Raw genomic sequence first — 20,153 nt, forward strand, 5'->3', positions numbered from 1 at the left:
TTGTTCAAGCGATACTAAAGTTGACATGAAAGTTATGGTCACTATATTTCAAGACGGGAAAAAAATGTGGTATTCCCCGCAAATGTTTCGCTGTCGCCAAGCGAATTATGGACTCTGGAGTATGGACATGAATAAAGAGACACGAGTCAATACTAATGTTGATAATATTATAATTCTCTCGTGACTGCCTCCTCCGATCGTCGCACATCCGACGATCGAGATCTCAAGGTACTTTTAATTATTATTGCGGCACTAACTTTTATTTAAATCTTGTTAAATACGTATTTATGATATCTTGTTTTGTATAGTTATGTAATAGCCTACAATTATACGCACTTAGCAGTGGCGAGGGCTGGTTCTTTATAGGAAAGCCCGTAGATTGTATAATATAAAAGGAAATCAGAATCAGAATCAAAAATCTGAAATCATTTATTTGCATATCGGAGGGTATAAATCAAATAATAATAATAATAATATCAGTGATCGCAATGATATCGAGAGCATTGTGGCATTATTTTGCTATGTTTAGTCATAACAAAATAACTTGATTTTGAATTATTCTTTGCGCTTTTTATGTTTTAACGCCGTGTTAAAAATAGGTACTTAGAAGATTTGTAGAAAAAAATGTCAGACTAAGGCATAAGAAGGCCCTAGGTCTTTAGGCCCTAGGGGCTCTGACCAAAGGTGTCTGTTGTTTAACAATAACAAATTAAAGTCTAAAAAGGTGTTATTGTTGAATGTCCATCTAAATATCTCTTGGAGTACAGCCAGACGTTGCAATATACCTAATATTATAATAATAAATTATTATGTCTTAGAATGTGCATTGTGTAAACCTATCGATTGCAACAATGCAAATCAAGGATTATTTCAAAAGTACTTAAATTCTAGTCTAAGATAATTTTGTAATAATAGTATTTTAACAAGATAAAACCGATTTTAAAATTGTACGTAATTAAGAACTGAAATTCCCTATCTCAAAAACTACTGAAATCTGAATCGATTTTGATGAAACTTGCAGAATTCCCGAAGTTGAACAATACCTAGTACAAAAAAAGAATCACATAAATCAGACCTGTAGTTCCGGAGATATGCGAACACAAACATAAAAATTAAAAACATACATACAAACATACACTTTTGAAATTTGGCTCGTATGTTTAGACGCAGGTATACCTAGACTAATATATTATACGAAAACTGGGCAATTCTGGAATATTACATAATATTATTATATAATTATGGGTCGAATTGATAACCTCCTTTTTTGAAGTTGGTTAAAAATTGATTTTTTTACATTTCCGTGTGTTCATGACAAAGTTTTTGTTGTTATTTTGTATATTATATATTATAAATTTTTTGAATTGGGGTCAGCAACAATACTTAATAAACAAATATCATAAAATCACTATGCATGTGCAGTGTGTACTAACGCACAGATACAACTGTGTAATACTTGGTACTACTAATATATATTCTGTGGTAACACCACCGTATCCAAAGCTATAGAAATTATTTTAATTTCTATAGCTTTGGATAGTGATATCACAGAGTAGGTACTATAATACTGGCGTAAGTGATATTGTGACAAGGGGTATAGAAGCAAAGGTGACTATCTCCATTTATACAGATTTTAAGAAAAACAAATATTTTTGAAGTTTCCATTTTTTATCTTTAAAAATGACAATTGGACAGAGTATGTATATAATATACATTAACATAAATAACAGTATTGTTTGATTATATTCATAAAGAGGATTATAATTATATTGTGTTCTACGTGTTAAGAGAGCGTAGAAAACAAAATTAGCTGTATTTTTTAAATCATTTTTATACTTAATGACGAGCCACGAATTGTTTCATTTTTCAAACATGACGACATCATATTTACGAGGGTCTGTACTAGCGAAAACACGATATCCTAAAATTTTCTTGATAAAAAAAATCACAAAGATGCATCCTTATCATTTCCTTAACGGTTCATTCAAGAGGATATTTTAATACATAATGTAATATTCTATTACTACGGGACTGGACTAGCGGATTTCGAAAATTTTGTACTGTAAGAGAAGATTATTCATAGGCACATGGCGGACCTACACAATTTGGTATTGTTATATCAAAGCCAGCCTGTGTCTGTGACCATTGCTAAGGATTAAATCAGACCGCAACGCGACGCGTAGATGCATTTTTAAATTTGTATGGATTGACAGATTTCAACTGCGTGAGACGTCTTGCGAATCTGTCAAATCCAAGAAATGCATCTACGCGCCGCGTTGCGGTCTGAATCAACCCCACTGAATTGACAAAATCTGACCAAGTGACGTTTTTTTTTTTCTTTTTTATGAAATAAGGGGGCAAACGAGCAAACGGGTCACCTGATGGAAAGCAACTTCCGTCGCCCATGGACACTTACAGCAGAGCTGCAAGTGCGTTGCCGGCCTTTAAGAGGGAATAGGGTAATAGGGGAGGGAAGGGAATAGGGGAGGGTAGGGAAGGGAAGGGAAAAGGGGAGAGTAGAGAAGGGAGTAGGATAGGGGATTGGGCCTCCGGTAAACTCACTCACTCGGCGAAACACAGTGCAAGCGCTGTTTCACGCCGGTTTTCTGTGAGAACGTGGTATTTCTCCGGTCGAGCCGGCCCATTCGTGCCGAAGCATGGCTCTCCCACGTATGGTATTTCTCCGGTCGAGCCGGCAACGACGTAGGACGTAGGACGATCAACTGCCTATGAATGAATTTCTTCAATGGTACATATTTTATCGAGTTATTAAGAAAAAACTACTTTGGCGCCGCGCCGATTCCGTCATTCTTATTTACGTGGCATATCGTCTGAAGTCTGAACACTGGACTACCAAAAACGTTTCCCGTACCTAGTCAGTAGTCACTCGCTCACTCTTGTCTCACCAAAGAGATATAAATAAAAAATGGCCAAGTGCGAGTCGGACTCGCGCACGAAGGGTTCCGTACCGTTATAGAGCAAAAATAGGCCAAAAATTGTGTTAAATTTTTATTTTATTTAAATATTATTATTAATTGTTCAAGTACACATATAATTAAGGCTTTTGTGAAAATTTCAAGTGCCTACCTGTTGTCATCATTGATAGCGAGCAAAAAGTTTTTGAAAAATCACGTTTGTTTTATGGGAGCCCCCCTTAAATATTTATTTTATTTTGTTTTTAGTATTTGTTGTTAAAATAGCGGCAACAGAAATACATAATCTGTGAAAATTTCAACGCTCTAGCTATTACCGTTCTTGAGCTACAGCCTGGAGACAGACGGACAGACATCGAAGTCTCAGTAATAGGGTCCTATTTTTACCCTTTGGGCACAGAATAATATATATTAGTTGTACCAACTTTGGGTACGGAACCCTAAAAACTAACACTATTCTCTCGACTCTCTTGTTTAAGATCTCTTGGAAAATCTTGCAATATTGCTGAGGGAATTTAAAACCGTGCGCAGCCTACAAAAAAACTTTTAATTCGAAATTAATAATACCTCGAAAGCATTAGCAATGGAAAAGCACTGCGTGCGTCAGGACTTTTGGACTTTTATTTGCCTTTTATCTGTTTGGGTCCTGTTTATTGCATTAATTAAAATGTTTTTGCAGGGGACAAGTGGAAAACCCCGGCTCCAGGCAGCGCCTGCGCCGATGACGTCATTTCTGCTAATTACCAGGTGGAATCCGATGCCGATGTTTTTGATATCGTTAGGAGCTGTCCGCTAATTCGTCGATTACCTACGTCAACCGGCCGTTGTTGATCGTGGTGTCAAAACACAAAAAAAAAAACACTAAAGAGGAAATAAAAATACATAATATCCCACAGTATAAGTACCTTGTAAAATATACATATTATGTTTATACTTTCTTAATAATGTCTGAGTCTTTTGGAATAAGGCTATGGACTTAAAACAACGTTATAATGGCGGGCCGATGGTGGGCCAATGGCGGGCTGTCAAGTAAAAAAAAATGAGTCAATTGATATCCTCACTTAATTAAACATAATACCATAAGTGAATAATAACATAATTAAACATAGATCAAATTGATTGATTTTTGTACATACATTCAACAGAGTCCCTGCTAACAAATATATTATTAAATAATTTGCTAACCAATAGCATGGCGGGTCCATGTAATACATAAATAAAATTATATACATATATCTTTAAAATATCTGGCTCTGTTTCTTTCCTTTCTTTTCAGACTGTTACATGGTTATAAGTTATAACCAATACAAAAATTATTATAAATGCGAAAGTGGGTTTATTTATCTCTCTTTCTCTCTGCTTGATTACTACACAAAAAACTAAACCGATAATAATTATATCTATGGACGCTTCACACCACGTCAGTCTGGCCCCGTGCAAAGTACCTGAAGGACTTGTGTTACGGGTAACAGACAACGGAAATATTATATTTAATACTTTTATGTTATACTTACATAATATATTTAAGATTTTTATTATATCATACATATTATATTTAATACACATCCAAGACCAGGAACTTTTTTGTTCCGTCGGCGGGATTCGAACCCGCGACCGCGGCTTGCGCTACTAACGCGCCACCAACTGAGCCACAGAGGTCGTCACCGATTTAGATAAAAAATTAACGGAGGTACGGGCTTTATCTAGTTCTATACAGGGTTTAACAAAAACAAATGATAATACTTTAGGGTGTGTACGTGCTCCTTGTAGTTGTACGTGGTCACTGTGAAAGTAGCAGCGCTGAAAGACCAATTTTTTTTTTCACTTTTGTATGAGGAAACTCGTTGCGCTCGGGCCCTTGCCCATACAAAAGTGAAAAAAAAATCGTCTTTCAGCGCTGCTACTTTCACAGTCAACTCTCTACAAGGAACACGTACACACCCTAAAGTATTATCACTTATTTTTGTTACACCCTGTGTAAGCTCGTTGCATAACTGGGGCCGATTATTTGTATAAACATTAATAATAATCGTCCTCGCTGAAACTACTTCGGGTTTCATCATCATCAACCCGCTGACGACGCAAAAGTTTATGGAAAAGCTAGGTCTATGGCATAACAGTTCGGTAAGTGTTATTGAGCTCTTGTGATTAACTTTGTTCCTTAAAAATCGGCCAAGTGCGAGTTGGAGTCGCGCACTAAGGGTTCCGTACCATTATATAGCAAAAATAGGTAAAAAAATATTTTTTGTATGGAAGGCCCCTTAATTATTAATTTTATTTAAATGTTATTATCAATTATTAAATATACTGTATAATATACAACTGAGTATTTTGTGAACATTACAAGTGCCTACATACCGCCATTATGATTACCGAGCAAAAAATACCAAAAAAAAAACGTTTGTTGTATGAACCCCCCTTAATTAGCAGAAAGATGTAACTACTCATATTTCTACATGTGTGTTGCAAAGAGGAAATAATTGCTTGTTTATTTGAAAGGCTGTATATTTCGAAAGTTTTCGAAACTTGTACCAGTCTCATTTAGATGAAATTTGGCAAGCGTACGTGATTAGTATAACTTTCTTATCTCCATAATAATGAAAAGGTTTCCGGGATTTTCCGCACGCTTTTTGCTCTTTCCATGGGCATCTCCTTTTGACATTTCTCAGTGATGAGGTCAAGTACAGAGCCGACAATCGACATACATTTCAGCAGCTAATATGTACCTACGAGTTTAGCATCTCCGTCGTTACATAACGCACATGGAAGCGAATTTGAACAACAAAATGTCGTAACGCTGATATGACACTCATGTGACCTGGATACAGTCGCTAAATTAGCAAAAAATAAAGTCACTATGAGTCTATACCGCGTTTATATTTTGATCTAAAACCAAGGGTGGCCAACCTTTTCGACATTGGGCTGAAATTCGGAAGTAGAATTTTACCCCGGGCCGCACTACCAAATTTTATATATAGTGGAATGGAAGTCAAAATCGGATACTAATTTTTCCTATTAGAACTTAGAGCTTTTATTTTAAAAGTAAAAGAAAAACAGTGTTTGTTTGCTATAGTAGGTATGTTAAGGTAATTTTAGTATTACCTTTTTTTACCTAAAAAAATGTACACGGCTCCGCGGGCCACAAGGGCCGCATGTGGCCGCGGGCCGCGTGTTGGCTACCCTTGATCTAAACAAATCTTAGTACTGCCGGCTATAATTATTACCAATTTAAACGTTTCTAGTCAAACGGTTTCATGCTATTTCATGATGCTATAGCTGTTATGTTGTAAAATGTTAATTAGCCACTTCATCCCCTCTTGTCTTCAATTGTTAGATACAATTACGGCCAAACAGCTCGTTCTTGCAAGTAAATCGAGCATTAGGTAAATTACAGGTACATTGTAGTTGGGGAGGGGAAGAGGGGATATCGGGATAAGTTCGAGCGCGTCAGACTTAGCTTGTATACTGTATAGGCTTCCAAAATGTGTCTAGTTATCATGGAATAGAAATCAGATTTCTCACGTGGTGGGTTATTTTTTTATATTGGAATGTCATCGGATCTCTCAGATTAAGATAGGGGATGTTTAGTATACCCCGAAGAAGCTTCCATATAAAGCACTGGCGATTCAAAGGTTAGGTATAAAGCCTGTAGGGACATTTTAAAATATATAAAAAAAAAGCTTCATAGATATTTTCTTTTGCAATAAACTAAAATATGATTTAGTCTTTGTTATCTAAAATATATTTATAATTTCCCTAAATAATCAATTTTCTAAATATATTTTCTTTTTCAAAACTTTAAAATGGCTGCAGTTTCTGAACCCACCGCCAAAATAAAAAACGCTTTTATAATTTTTTTATCAGTTTTACCTAATGTACAAAACCTACTAGGTCTCCATGACGCTCGAGCGACTACACAAATAGTACCTTCCCCTCCCCTAGAATTGATGGTCGCCAATGAGAATGCAAATCCAACTATCTGTATCGACCAGCAAAGGTTACTACAACATCCCGTCTTTTGCCTTCAACATAATAGCCGTCGGAAGGTGAATTTTCGCTCAAATACTAATAATTGGTTAATAACTACGAACATACAATATTGCTCGTAATACAAACCTGTGATCTGAGCCACGCATAGTATAAATCCTTGTTAATAATATAGATACTACTAAGTACTATTATGAATAGTATAGTAATTATCTAAACAGGGTGTAACAAAACTAAGTGATTACTTTTGAGTCCATACGTATTCCTTCTAGTTCACTGTAAAAGTAGCTGCGCTGAAAGAGTAAATTTTTTTTTTCACTTTTGTAATCTGGGGCGCTTGCCCATACAAAAGTGAAAAAAAATTGGTGCACAATGCACAGTGAACTTATACAAGGAACACGTACACACCCTAAGTATTAATTATCGCTTAGTTTTGTTACAGCCTGTATAAACTAACCATATTTTATTATTGTTTTAAAATACAAATGGGTTCGCTTGATTTTTCAATTTAGTATAGCTTTTTATTTTGTTTTGTGAATCATACCAATTTTACTTAGGTAATTATTTATTTATATATTTTCTGCCATTTAGATGTAATATTATTTCTTATAAACGCAGAATTCTACAGAAAAGTTATTTCCTCAGTATCAGTAGACTTCCTTAAAACCACATCTCTAAGCGTCAAAGAACTCGTAAAGACTTTAGTCACGGTGACCACTTTAGTCACGGTGACCAAAAGTGACAGCGGCAAAAAGTATAGCTTAGGCGTGAACCAATTAGATGCCACAACTGCAAGTGAATCAACTTAAAATGTGAAATGCTCCAACTAGTACTCGCTACAAAATTTATAAGGAATTTGTACTTATATAGATGCTTTGTTCAAACCCACGTGACTGCGAAGCGGTAGCGTCAAGTTCTCAAATGTATGTTTTGATTCAAAACACACATATTTTGACAGCTTGACGCAAGTTGACGCTCCCGCTTCGCAGTCGCAGAGTAGACATAATGATAGAGTATACCGACTTAGAACTGATGTTGAAATTTTTAATTTTGACGTATTAAGACGAAAATCGTCGCTAGGGTTGTTAACTTGTTACCTACGAATTTAAAAATATGACATTTTTGATGGACGTGTTCCTCTTTGGTCGTTTTGTTGTTTGTGTTTTGGCACATGTGATTAAAATTGTCAGAATCCAATTTTGAAATCTTTATTTTAAATATTTAAAAATAAATTATATCAGCCAGCGCGCTGCGCGAGGCACAATCCATTCATAATCCTAGTGAAACCCGACGAATTTGACAGATATTGAAACCTGTCCGTTTCTTTGCAGTCGAGCTACTGGTAGTTATGTCTATTGTGGCAGTCGGTAGGTTTGAACAAAGCATTACTATCAGAGCCCTTAGACAAATTATCTTTCGTTAAAACGATGACGAAATTCGTTATCGAAATGTATGCGGTTTGACATAAGTCTTCGCTAAATGACACTTTTCGAAGCCTAATGTCAAATCTGAGGTCAAATCCCATACATTTTGATAACGAATTTCGACATCGTTTTTAACGAAAGGGACTTTGGCTACAGCCCCAGATCAGTAACTTAGTAGATCAGAACAAAATATAGATGCAAATGACAGTTTTATAAAATCGCTCACCAAGAAAGATTTGACAAATTTTCTATTTTTTAAAATTTACACTATTCAAGTAAAAATGGGGCAAAACTTTGAAATGGTAAGTTACAGTTTGATTCCATTTAACTAAGATAGTTACAGTTATATTCATAATATAATAAGCAGATAGCTTACCCCGCGCCAATAACTCACTTACCTAATTATACCCGTGTTCTGTATACATTTATTTCAATTGCAACATTTGGTAGGGTTGCCAATTTATATTACTTAAATTCAACTTTAACTTGAACATTACGTAGAACATTTAGAAAAAAAATATATAGTGGTAAATTTTTATGAAGAAAACAAAATGTTTCGATAGAATCTATTATAATATTTTAATATCAGGTATGTATTTTTTAAAGAAAGTAAGTGCGTGCACCTTACGCCAAGCCGGGTAGGGCGGTAGTTTCCATACATAATCGTGAACTGTTTCATATAATATGTATAATGTAAATGACATAGTCTAATGTGTGAAAGGTGCGGCTCATTCCAAACTGACATAATGTGCACGTATTAATACCAAAAGCAACTAACTTTAAACAAACAAAGACATCATTTTTTTTTTTTTTTTTCATTTTTTTATTTCACAAAATACAATTTTTTATGTGTTGTTACAAACTATAAACTCGCCAAACTTTTACGTTTGAAGGCGAGAAGCGCTCATTTTACACTTACCAATCTTTATATATATATATATATATATATATATATATATCAGCGGCAGCCCTTGCTAATAAACGAGTTATTTCAAAAGAACGGACACGCGCACCTAACTCGGCGCGTCTGTTGAAACACCAGTAAGGAAATATACCAGCCGCCGAGCTAACTCTAATATTGTGTTTAAAGATCCTATCTGACATTGACGGTCGTTAAAAGTTCTATAGTTGCCGGAATGCCCGTAAACCTCGTTTTAGCCATAGCATTTTCGCACTTGCGCCATAGCATTCATAGACTTTACGGTCATCCAGCGAAAATTGAGACAATATTCGGCGCATCTGTATAATATTTGGGTAGGTATTTGTATATGTATATTTCTATACCTCGCTCAGTCCTCGCCCTTTCAAAGACACCGTCAAATTGAACACAGTTCATTACCGTTCCATTTTTGTCAAGAGGTCTAAATTTGTGTGCGATCTATATTATATCTATAATATTAATATTATATATTATTTATGTTACTTATAGACAGCTTTTTAAGGTGAAGCTATAAGGTGTTTACGAGTTCTGTAATTAATAATTGCGAAATATGACCTCTAATACGAGTTCGCTTGGGGTTATCCTTACGTTAGGTGTTGCCCTGAAGGCTTATTATTAATTAATATTATGGTAATTATATTAGAGCAGATTTTATTATCAAATATAAAGTGTAATTATTACATTAATTACATAATATACAGGCTCGCAAAACACGTTACTGTGATAATTTGATCAGACGATATTGTCACGTTTTTATGCCAAGATGCCTGGGAAATAAAACAGGAAACGACCAAACTGGTCACGTGACGATGAACGGTTTAGGGACATTTTCCGCTTGGTCATTCACTCACTTGTCGACCATTAGCGTCGTCATGCGTCTATTTCGAGCCGTCCGTTTAGTGTCGAAGCATCTTTCACAGTTTTTACATTTACCAAATACTGCACTAATGCATTTGTATATTAGAGAGAATCTTTAGATGTTTTAGGAACATGCTAGAGTACGTATGACGGTTAGGCACTTCGTTTAATTAGCCGAAATTATGTTCCGGTTGTTAATTATGGTCATATCGACCCTCATAGCTGATAGCGCGAAGCTCACATAACTGCACAGTGAGTTATGTTAGTGTACTTAGCGGTGTGACACCGATAGCCAAGGCCCGATCTATCACGGATTCTTGGAAATACTATTGTATTCTATTGTTGTCGCGATCACCGGTGCTCTTATGGGGCTTGAAGGATTAAGCCGCTCCGGACAAACATCATTTTCGCCACCCTTTACATACAGAAAACCACTAGTTTTGTTAGAGTGAGTGAAATATCATAATATTAATACGCGAAGGAAAAACTTTGTAACCCTTTTTACGAAAAATGGGGAAACGTACGTGCATGAAATTTTGCACAGTTATAGTTTATATGATGAAGGAGTGCATCGAGGTGATATTATTTTGAAATTATGCTTTTATCATACATTTTTTTAACAAATAAAACATTACACACACTACAACACACACACTAGGAAAAATTACAGATTTTTGAGTGACAAGCCTATGCAAACGAATTATACTCTTTTATTTATGGTTGAAGTCTGTTGACAACAAGTTGACAAATTGAAAATGGATTATAGTTTTTTTATTGAATCTAAGATACTATTAGACAATGCTTACACGGCCAGTCTGAGAAACTAAGTCCCGGAGACAAGAGTTAAAAAAAATGATAAAGTTAATATTTTTTACAAAATATAAGTAGGTTCCTAATGTCGTTGAAACGGTCGAATTTCGACCATAGGGCGATCTCTAGTTTTAGTAAACTACTTGCTTAAATATTTCCACTATACAACCTGAAGTAGTTTAGAAGCCAACATTCCCAAAGTTTGGTGGTAGATGGCTATGGTTATGTCTATTGTGGCTATGGCTAGGTTGGAAGATAGTAATATTTCAATTTTGCCGCTCCTCATTTTTTGCCGCTCTGGCCCGACTCGCCCCCTTAGATCGGTCCCTGGTAGGTACTCCCTGGTCAAAATATATAAAGGCTAATAGGAACACTGATTTTAGGGACAAACTGACAACTGATTTCCTTTGTCGATTTGTCACTTTTTCTACTGTAGAAAGAAACCCTATCAACGTGAGCCATCCAAAACGTACAGTAAATATTAGGGCGATGTTATAGTCGCAAATCAGGGGGTGAGCCAAGATCTTTTCTTTATCGCTTCTTTATAGAATCGCCGATCAAAATGTATGGAATTGACATAAGACGAATCGGACGTCAACGTCATATTAACGAACGCTTATGTCAATTCCATACATTTTGGTTGGCGAAAAAGTTTTGACTAAATGGCCAGGTATACATAAATTTTGGCTAAGCTAAGTATAGGTACCAGATTTCGGTTCCGGCGTCAAGAGTTAACAGACAAACTTTTGCATTAATAATATAATTATTATCATTAGTATAATATAATATTATTAACAATAGCAAAATATTAAAAGTTCTGTAACATTTTGTACTTCGAAGAAGAAAACTAAAAGTTTTATACTATGGATTAGACTTCAACGCGCAATAGAAAATTATGCGTTGCGCTAAGCGTAGCGTCACCATGGTAACCTCCAAGATGTAATGGAGTACTATGGACTTTTATTATAACTACGAATTTTCCCACCTGTTTACGGCGGTTTCTTACGCCGGTTCTTCTCCGCTGGGACTATTCCCGAAACGGTGGTAGGCCTCATGTAGACGTTCTAAAAGTGTTAATTAAAAATAAATAATTTTCATTTTTAATGAGTCTTTAGTGTACAAAGGCTGGGGTCTTCAAGGTCTTCAAGGTCTTCAACACTAAAAGTCTATCTCTAATTGTCTATTTGCCTAGTTTTCGGAGTGAACCGCTAAAGTTTTAGATTTAAATTACATACTGCAATTTTGCAGGCTTTAGAGTGACTGATTGAAAGATGTTTAGTCGCGACTGATCTTTATTGACTTAACATAATAACTTATTCTAGCTTAAATAGCAGGGAGGTGTGACATACACTACAATATAGTCCTGTAAAAAAAGGTGCGACAGTTTTCATTGTGGAAAATTATAATATCCGCAATATGAACAAACGTCTACTCAACAAAGTTGCGAGCAATTAGTGGACTCGTGTTGCGTTTTTTTTTTTAAATTAATAATTTGTTTTTTATAATTTTCACACTAGTAAACTTGATAGGTGTTTAAACACACCTTGAAATATTGTTTACAAAAAATATAGTGTCAAAGGTTTTACGTTTTTTTCTGTATTTCCCCCACAGCATCAAACATTGTCAATTTGTTTGCGTCTCACACCAGTATTATGATAATTTATTACGATATCGACATAACTTACTAATAGTCCAACGGTTCTTTGTATTGCGCGTTAGAAAATTAAAAATAAAGTTTTGCCGATAGTTAATCCATACTATATTATACATGCGAAAGTGTGTCTGTCTGACTGTTTGTCTGTTACCTCTTCACGCCAAGATCACTGAACTGAACTTTGAACCCGGGGAAAGGAATAGGATACTTTTCATCCTTAAAAAATGTACGGTTCCCGCGCGACAAACGAATGTTGGCGCAACGGAGTTGCGGGCTTCATCTAGTTTTTTTATAAATTTTAATATCGTTGCCCATAAATTCGCTGCGCTGAAATGCGCTTCTTAAATGGGAACCGTAAATTTATATAAAGGAGGATTCTATATCCTTTCCGGGGAACCAAAGTATCTCCTTACTTGATCAAAATCGCTTAAGCGGCTTAGGTGCGAATAGGTATAACAGATAGGCAAACTCGCGTATATTTTTTAGTTTTTAAATATAGCTTAAATGCAGATATAGGCTATCGTATAAATTGGTAACAAATAATATCAGTTCTTGTGACGGATAGTAGGACGGAAATCACTAACAGTGGTAATATTTTTAAACATTATGTAGTTTAATTTTGAAATACTCTTAAATTGTACATTAAATAATAGTATTTTATTGTAGCATCACATTATCATAATATCCGTCATAATTGTTCATTAAATGTATTAAATTATTATATTATTTAACTGGCACTTTCGTAATGTTAGCACAATAGTGTACATGTCTAATTTGTGAGATTTTTTTTTTATTACTATTTAAAATAAAATATATTTATACTTAACACTCACAAAATATATTGTAATTAAATTTGATATAGATATAAATAATACTGTCATCACAAATCACTAATCAGTAAGCTATCGCGAGAATAATTAATAAAATAAGCATGTTTCTTTTAATTGGTCCATTAAGAGCGGAAACGCACTCGCGACTCTTCCGATGTTGGCGGGTGATCCAATGTCAATTGGCGATGATGAACGCTTATCCATCAGGCGGTGCGTTTGCTCGTTTTACTTTTTTTTATCTATTTTTCATCCAAATTTGTAAAGCGGTTTAAGCGTAAACACTAAACAGGCAGATTGACATGCGCACTTTCGCATTTATAATATTAATATTATTAGTATGGAAGTAAGGCAATGTATCAATAAACAATGTCTGTGCCAAGCCTTTATGTACAGACGTGTGCTTCTAAAACAGTGGTTATTAACCGGTGGTCCGCGGACCACTGGTGGTCCCTGGAGGCTATCCAAGTGGTCCGCGAAGCCATCCTAATAATATGTGAGAATTCAGAAGTTAGTAAAGAGTATGGTGTACGCGAATTCGCGATTAAGAGTAACCATACACGGTTGTTCCTTTTTAACGGGCAAAAAACACAAGCAATCCAGCCTACGTCAAGACGTCTTCCGGTCGTGTCATCTGGCAACACAGGATCTCACTTAACTTCCATCATCGAATCATTCTTAGGACACAACATTTCTTTCTTCAACGTAATAATTTTATTTATCTTAATATATTTTACATTTTGCATCTAACTTATTATACAGTCCACAAGTTTAAAGAAATAACGCAAACAGTATGGACTGTGCAGTTACAAAAATCACATTTAATTAAAATCTGTAACTTATCGATTTTTGCCAAATTAAAAAAAATAATGCTAATTATAAAGTTATCCTTGTTTTCTTTATCAAAAAAACCCTTAGTTTAGGTAAACCAGCCGGGTGGCCCCCGGCTAGACAAACATTTGGTAAAATGGTCCCTCATGACTAAAAGGTTATGAACCACTGTTCTAAAATCTGTGGACGTGTGGCATTGGGAAGATGTTTTTTAACCTTTTTCAATAAAGGAAATAGGTTTGTGGAGTTATTTCGCGAGATTAATGTTATGCCGTAGACATACTAGTAAATTGGGCGCGCCCGCGGAATACTAATGACATGAACAGAGCGGTCACCGCAGGTCACTCCGAGCACATGGCCTGATACATAATAATGGAAAATGTCGCCTATAGCTTGAAAAGCGTGTATTTAGTAAATATGGCGCTTCGAGGGAAAAGCCGCCTGGAGGGTAATTTTGGGACCATTATGACATTTAAGGTTTTGTAATTGACATGTCGCAGCCAACTGGTTTAAATAGCCGTTCTATCAAATAGCTAGCCCTTTGACTAAACAACGCCATTCAATTACACTTCTACGTGCGAGTTTCTTATGCCGGTTCTTCTCGCCAGGTTAGTTCTCGAACCGGTGGTAGGCCCCAGTAGCAACAACGTTCCGAAAATGTTTGAAAAAACTTATTCTGAATAAAAAATTTTTGACTTTGACTTTTAATTGAATATTTAAGTCGCTCAAAACGTTCAACACTACAGCTGATTCAAAAGCCGCCGTTTGATTGAATTAGTTCAGCGTTTTGTTTACAATATGGCGTCAACTAGCCGGTGTTTTGTGGTTGTATTATGATATTTTTCGTAAATATACGTTACAAGTATTATTAAAGAGACAAAAATTATGGGGGCACATACGAGTGAATCAAAATTTAAACTAATATTCGAGGAGAAATTACAGGATTATGAAATGCACCACCAAGGTATAAATGAGTTAGAATACAATTAATCTGCTTGTTATCTTTACGCCGGGATTGTGTAATAATAACACTAAACTAATGGTGACCATGGTTATTGGTTAATTTATCTTTTAACCAGTCATCTAGCTGTAGTGTTGAACGTTGCAGTCAACAAGTCGGCTAAACGACCTATAGCCGTATGATTGAATAGCGTCGTTCAGTCAAAGGGCTAGCTGTTTGATTGAACGGCTATTTAAACCAGTTGGCTGCGACAGATGCACCACGCTTTTTACATACCTATGTAACATAAGCTATATGTTACGTTACTTCAGGAAATACTAGCCTGATAAAAGTATGAGTAAAGGTATGAGTAAAAGTTAAAAAAAAAAACTTTTAGTATACATTGTAGCCGATATCATTATTTTAAAATCATTGATATACAATACAAGGGAGTGATCCTGTCGGCAGTAAAATCCGAATCTAAAATGTAGATTTCTCCATGTTTGAGATAAACGGTAGCTACTAATTGCTGATTTGTTTAACAGCAAATAAAGCTCATAATGATTCCAAGTAATATGCCGGATGGAGGCTGGCCATAACTCGTATAATATTAGCTAGGTATATTATTATACGACATAAAACGTATATAAGTATCCACTTAAGTAGTATAATAGAAGAATGTCGCACTTTGACACCGTGCTACGGTATTATAAAAACGCTGTAAATAAGCAAAATAAGCAAAAACTTAATGTCATATAAATCATCCGCCGCCTCGACTGTCGTTTGTCGCCGCAAAAAAACACATTAGGAATTTGACAATTAGTTATATTGACGGCTGACGGATGGAAAATAATTTAACAGCGTGAGTTCTGACGCCGGCGGTTCTGACCCCACTGAAGGAACGCTGAAAACGTACCAACAGAAGAGCACAGACTTTTAAGGGGCTACTATAAAGTTAATATACCTAGCGGAATAGAGAAACAAAGGCCTGAGCAAGAGAGATGTCACTATCAGTAACACTGCGTGGTAAAAAGAGACGTATGATACATGACAGCAGAACTCTTATTTTGACGTCCAGTCGGCACTTTCCGCACGTTGACAATTTAACCAATCCAGCCCCATATTAGCTTACCGGTGAGCAAGACTCAATAGAATAACAATAGATTTCCAAGAATCCATGATCAAAGGATTAATCTCATAGAATTCATCTTCAATCATGCTTGTGTTAAGTGTATATGTACACATATTTTTCACACAGATGAAAACCAATTTCGGTTACGTTTGACAGCTCGAGATTTACATTATGGGAGATTTATTTAGTTAACTTTATGGGGGCTACTACGTATAGCAAGAGCGATGTCGTTGCATTGCGTTGCCGTCGCAATGCAGATGAAGTGTATGCGTTATTCCGTTGTGACGACGCAAAGAGAAATTGTGGCCTTACTTTGTGACTACCACAGAAATGGTATTTTCTACGGTAGAGGTTCATTTAATTTTTGAATGGGAAATCCGCCAGATTTAATCTGTATTTTATTCCCTACATATTGTCAGTACTTTTATTGAATCCTGCCTAGACACATGAAAATTGTATAGTATGGTAAAAAGCTTGTATTATAAAGAGAGCTTTTTCAGTAATATTCAAGTCCGCTCAGCATGACAGCATATTTTCCTATAAGATCTTAAAATCATTTCTACCGTAAAATTTAATACGGCAGATATTATGACAGATTGCACATATTCTCCCAACTCAAACTTAACGCAATTCCCAGCTAATTGCTCTAATATAATTTTATCACGAGTTTTATAACTCACATGTTATATTTCATCAAAATGGGTAAAGCGTTTTCAGTACGACTTGAAACGTAATTAACATCAATATAAATCTTATCTGTGAAGAAACAAAACCAATTAAAACATGGATTCGCAGTTGTGAAATTTTTATCTTGATTTTAAATAGCAGATTGTATATAAAAAAATCAGCCAAGTGCGAGTTGGACTCGAGCACGAATGGTCCCGTATCATTAAAAAGCAAAATTAGGTAAAAATGTGTTTTTTTTTGTATGGAAGCCCACCTTAATTATTTATTTTATTTATATGTTATTATTAATTATTAAAGTATAAATACAACGGAGTATTTCAAGTGCCCACCAATTGCCATTATTGATATCAAGCATAAAATTGCAAAAAATTACGTTTGTCGTATGAGAGCCCCCTTAATTTTTTTTTTTTGTTTTCAGTATTTGTTGTTATAGCGGCAATTACAGATATACACATAATCTGTAAAAATTTCAGAAATCTAGCTATAGCGGTTCTTGAGATACAGATACCGTTTCTACCCTTTGGGTAAGGAACCCTAAAAAACTTTGTATTTCGCACGAGGATAACGTCGATGCTTTAATTTTCTAATTTAATTATTTTGAATTGTTTATTTTTATAAACAAAAAATATTGTTTATTTTTCTTATCGATTTATTTTAAGTAATTATTTATTCCAATTAGGATATACTGTGAGCTACGAATGATATTATGTATATGATAATGAATGAAAACTGGGAGTATTAAAATATATTTACAAATTGCAAAAAAAATTAGTTAAAGTCGTTGTCTTCTGTATTAAGCAATATTATCCCAGTTCCCTATGGAAATAGTACATTTTAAACTTTAAATTATTACATGGCATAACATTTTAATTACTAATTAAATAAACGAATAAAAACATAAATAAACGAATTTTGGCGCAACGGAGTTACGGGAGTCGTCTAGTACTTATTAAATTACGATCAGGCTTAATTTGTATGTCTCAGACATACGCTTGGCAGTTGTAGCTTAACACTAGTGCAGCCGGGTCAGAGAATTCGGTATAATTTACAACTTCAATAAATTTAATCTTATATCTTACGGGGTTTCGGGGGCGATAAATCGATCTAGCTAGGAAGCATTTTTAGAAAATGTCATTTTCATCAAATACCGAGCAAAGCTCGATCAAATAGCTAGTACTTACTTAAATAAGCTCGTTAGATTTGTTACTAGTTTTTTACTTGTATTATAATAATTGTTTTGATATTGTTTATATGTAGCAGATCAGCAGTGTTACATATAATATTATGTACCATCGAGGAAGTTGATTCCTAGGCAGTTGACAGACCAACGTCATTTGGCCGAATCATGTCAATTCAATAATGGTGAATGGTGATCTGTCGGGCGTCGGCTAGGTTTGACGTAACGCGACCAAACTACGTAGGTCCACCATCTGTCAATCAACTTCTCTGATAGTACTTAGCACCTCCATCGTGGGTATCGCAGACACAATAGATTTTCAATTGTTATGCGGCAGCCAGCTGCCGCTTAAGGATTGATGGGTTAAGCGACTGCAGGTATTATTTTTGTCTGATATCCTAACCTTACACTGGGGTTACAATATGGGGAGTATTCCGAAATTAATCCACAGTTGAATTATGCCACTTACTAAATTCTTTCAGCTAAGCTATGGTACAAATATACTACAGCACATAAAATGGCCATTATAATATATTATATACTGTCACAAATCCTGTAACTTATTTCTGAATAGTCCGCAACGTCATCTGATGAACGCAAATGCACATCGCCGAGTCGAAGTTCAAGCGTTGGCAAATACGATGAACTAAATTCCAAAAATTCACTGACTACGATATTATACAACAGTTTATGCAATCGATAAATATGAAATCTCAGCATGAAAACCCGTGTGCGGTCGGCGCGGGCCGGCGCGTGTCGCAACGGACGAGCGCTGAAACATTCGACTGTCCGTCTTGCTTGTTGACATAGATCGGTGCCGAAATATTTAAATATTATTAATGCTTACAATTAAATTTAATGACCAATTAATTTTACTGCATTAATATTCATTAAGCTTAATTAATTAAAAAGTTTCTCAAAAGTTTAAGTCTCAAAATTATTTTTTTAACTCATTAAACTGAAGTTGTAACTAAAGACAATGTTAGGTCAACAATGTGTAATTTCTAATTAGTCAGTTGGGTGGTCACAATACTTATGCACTGAAATTCGGCAGGTGACGAGTGCACAGCCTCCGCGCAAGATCACTTTCGAGCGTCCCACTGCCCCACATCCAGTGAAAGCCTAGAGCCGGTGACATAATACTTATAATTAAAATACCTTAATTTTTTCGGCCAAGAACAATCACAGAATCACTGACACAGATCGATCACTACACTCGTGGTCACCGCGGTCGTGGTCGCGCGCGGTACGTCGTGGTCGCGTCGTGGTCGCGTCGTGGGCGCGTTCGTCCGTCGCGGGCTGAGCGGCCCGACTGCGTGCTATAACTCCGGCGGCGCGGCGCTGCGGCACTTTTATATCACCACACAATTTGACGCGATAACCGTTGTCGTTCGATCAAATTTTATAGTTAACCATTGTATTGTCTTCGTTGTTTTGTTTCGCTAAATCGAAGTACGTAGAGCGATGCGATAGCAATTTCTACGGATGAGATAACACAAACACAGGTTGAAGAAATCGATTGTGCAACAACAAATTCAATTACAGATTCACAATATTAATTCTAAAATATAATATGCAATAATATCATGAAACACCTTAATTACCATTTATAAATAAAACTTTAATACATACAAATATTAAATTGACTGTTTTCTGTCATGAAAGTGAAAAGTAACTATGGTAAAAGCGTCTAGTATTAGACTTGTACGCGTGTGCGGCTCCTCCTAGTCTACGCAGTCCGCACCCTATTTCGAAAACTTTATTTTCTGCAAAAAAGAAATTCGATGTATCGATTATATGAATTTTATAACAATGAATATATTTATATTAAAATTTATGAATATATTATCTTACAATCTACTAATATCAAATAGAAAATTATTATCGTTTGCATCAAAATCAAAAGTAAAAACTACTGGGAAGATTCATAAGCTTTTATGTTGGAAAAATGTA

At 35.4% G+C, this 20,153-nt stretch overlaps 1 protein-coding gene across 1 annotated transcript in view; it reads right to left on the reverse strand.

The window, feature by feature from the left end:
* Positions 1-19,509, reverse strand: part of LOC121727398 (scavenger receptor class B member 1) — an 85,450-nt gene extending 65,941 nt beyond the window's left edge. The window contains exon 1 of the mRNA XM_042115230.1: positions 19,359-19,509. The gene's annotated coding sequence lies outside the window, so the exon portion shown is untranslated. The remainder of the gene's footprint in view (positions 1-19,358) is intronic.
* Positions 19,510-20,153: the final 644 nt, after the last annotated feature.

The sequence above is a fragment of the Aricia agestis genome, chromosome 5, assembly GCF_905147365.1.
Source record: "Aricia agestis chromosome 5, ilAriAges1.1, whole genome shotgun sequence".
Taxonomy (NCBI): domain Eukaryota; kingdom Metazoa; phylum Arthropoda; class Insecta; order Lepidoptera; family Lycaenidae; genus Aricia; species Aricia agestis.